This window comes from Macrotis lagotis, chromosome 1 (genome assembly GCF_037893015.1).
Source record: "Macrotis lagotis isolate mMagLag1 chromosome 1, bilby.v1.9.chrom.fasta, whole genome shotgun sequence".
Lineage (NCBI taxonomy): Eukaryota > Metazoa > Chordata > Mammalia > Peramelemorphia > Peramelidae > Macrotis > Macrotis lagotis.
Window position 1 is genome coordinate 739650870 of NC_133658.1, and position 2822 is coordinate 739653691.

The 2822-nt window shown below is 35.3% G+C and overlaps 1 pseudogene; it reads left to right on the forward strand.

Moving 5' to 3' along the window:
- The first annotated feature begins 474 nt into the window (after positions 1 to 474).
- On the forward strand, positions 475 to 1877 carry LOC141487646 (GTP-binding nuclear protein Ran-like; annotated as a pseudogene).
- Positions 1878 to 2822: the final 945 nt, after the last annotated feature.

Here is a 2822-nt window from a genome sequence, read left to right on the forward strand (position 1 = left end):
TAATTTGTCAGTCATTCATGGGCAATAAAAGTCTCATGCAAGCCACAAAAACAATGATGATAAACCCAATAAACTAAATTTACTCAAAGGTAAACTTAGATGCTATCCAAAACCAGCATGATTTTCTCAATTTTCCATTTACCTAAGTATAAAGGTGGCAGTGATGAAGTGAAGATATTGAACACAGTGAAAGTGTCATATGAAGTCCTACATAGCATCAGAATTTCACTTAATCTACCTTTCCATCACTCAGACAGAGATAGAGATACTTCTATAAGAACCAATATGATGGTGAAAAAGGAAAACACCAAGTGCAGTTCAAACTTGTATCAGTTGGTGATGGAGGTATTGAAAAAAACTAAATTTGTAAAATGTCACTTGACCAGTGAATTTGAGAAGTTTGTAGCAACTGGCCAAGAGTAATTTGATGATCTGAGAAATACCTATCACATACAAAATCAATGTGTCATTATAATGCTTGATGTAACATCAAGAGTTACTTATGAGAATGTACCTAATTTGCATAGAGATCTGCTATGTGGAAAGAGAAATAGCAATCTGGACTATGTGTGAAAATATCACTATAGTACTATGTGGCAACAAAATAGATATTGAGGAAAGAAAAGTCAAGGTGAAATCAATTATCTTCCATAGGAAGAGGTATCTTTAGTAATATGACATTTTTTAAATTTTTATTAATATTTTATTTTTTTCCAACTATATACAGTAGTTTCTACCTATCATTTTTGTAATGTTTTGAATTTTACAATTATTCTCCTTTCCCTCCTCCCATCCCCCCATAGAAGGCAGTCTGATAATTTTTACATTGTTTCCAAGCTATACATTGATCAAAATTGAATGTGTTGAAAGAGAAATCATATACTTGAGAAAATAAAATATGAGAAATAGAAAAATTATGTAGTACATAAGATACTTTAAAAAAATAAAAGGAAGGTTATTAGACTTTGGTCTTTGTTTAAACTCCACGGTTCTTTCTCTGGATATAGATGATATTCTCCAATTCAGGTATTTTAAAAATTGTCCCTGATTATTGTATTGATGGAATGAGCAAGTCCAATAAGGTTAGTCATCACTTCCATGCTGCTGTTAGGGTGTACAATGTTCTTCTGGTTCTGCTCATCTTGCTCAGCATCAATTCATGCAAGTCTTTCCAGGCTTCTCTGAAACCCCATTCCTTGTGGTTTCTAATAGAACAATAATATTCCATAATGTATATACACCACAATTTGTTCAGCCATTCCCCAAATAATGGACATTCATGCAATTTCCAATTCTTTGCTACCACAAACATGATTGCTATGAGCATTTTTGTACACGTGATAGTTTTAGCCTTTTTCATGACCCAGTAGTGGTATTTCAGGATCAAAGGGTATTCACATTTTGAATGCCCTTTGTGTATAATTCCAAATTGCTCTCCAGAAAGGTTGGATGAGTTCACAGCTCCACCAACAATGTATTAGTATCCCAGATTTCCCACACCCCTTCCAACACTGAACATTGTCCTTCCTGGTCATATTGGCCAATCTGATAGGTATGAGATGGTACCTCAGAGATGCTTTAATTTACATTTCTCTAATAAGTAAAGATTTAGAGAAATTTTTCATATGACTGGATTGCTTTGATTTCCTCATCTGTAAATTGCCCTTCCATATCCTTTGACCATTTCAGTACTATGACATTTCAACCAAAAGTAAACACAATTTTGAGAAGTCCTTCCTAGTGTGTGTGTGTGTGTGGCAGTGCTTGCTCTTGAACCTCCAGAAGTTGTCAAGGAACCAGTCTTGGCAGCACAATGTGAGTAGGACCTACAGTTTGCTCAGACAGCTGTACTCTCTGTTGAAGATGATGACCTGTAAGAAAATGAAACTAGAGCCCTGAATCAGAATTCTAGTTTTATAGGCAATTGTTGTCTAATGTCAGTAGTGTGACATGTTTGTCACTTTGTTATCTAGCTGAACAGAATATATGCTTAATCTTTGAAATGCTGAAGGAAATAAATGAGCTTCAGAGTGAATGCGGCAATTTAAAAATATATAATTTGTATCTTAGACCAGTGTATTTAGCTGTTTTGGACCATAATTATGCACCCATGAATTTCAAATATAAGACTGCTGCAGTCCCATCACAACATTCAGAGACAAATTTTGATTTTAGTCATTCCCATTCTTTTTTTGTTAGATTATAATAAAGTTACATTTCAAAATCCTTTTTAAAATGTGCTTTAGGGGTGGCTAGGTGGTGCAGTGAATAAAGCATTGGCCTTGGAGTCAGGAGTACCTGGGTTCAAATCTGACCTCAGACACTTAATAATTACCTAGCCGTGTGGCCTTGGGCAAGCCATTTAACCCCATTGCCTTGAACAATCTAAAAAAATAAAAAAAATAAAATGTGCTTTAGCATTCCATCATTCATGTTCTCTATTATGTTTTCCTCAAGAGTCTTTAGACCCATGGGTGGCTAGGTGGTACAGTGGATAGAGCACTGGTCCTGGAGTCAGGAGTACTTGAGTTCAAATTCAGTCGTGTGGCCTTGGGCAAGCCACTTAACCCCATTGCCTTGCAAAAAAAAAAAAAAAAGTCTTCAGACCCTAACAATCTAGAATCCATTAATCACTCTTTGCATGTCATTAGACACAATACAATATTTTCATTTAACATGTCAAAGTGCTAGTAGGACACTGGTATTTTCTGGGCACTGTTAATAGCAGGTGATAGTGCCCAACTTCTCCTCTAAACCCTGACAACTATGAAACAGCAAATAAAAAAACATAATGATTGTCTGAGTTAATTCTACTAGATCAG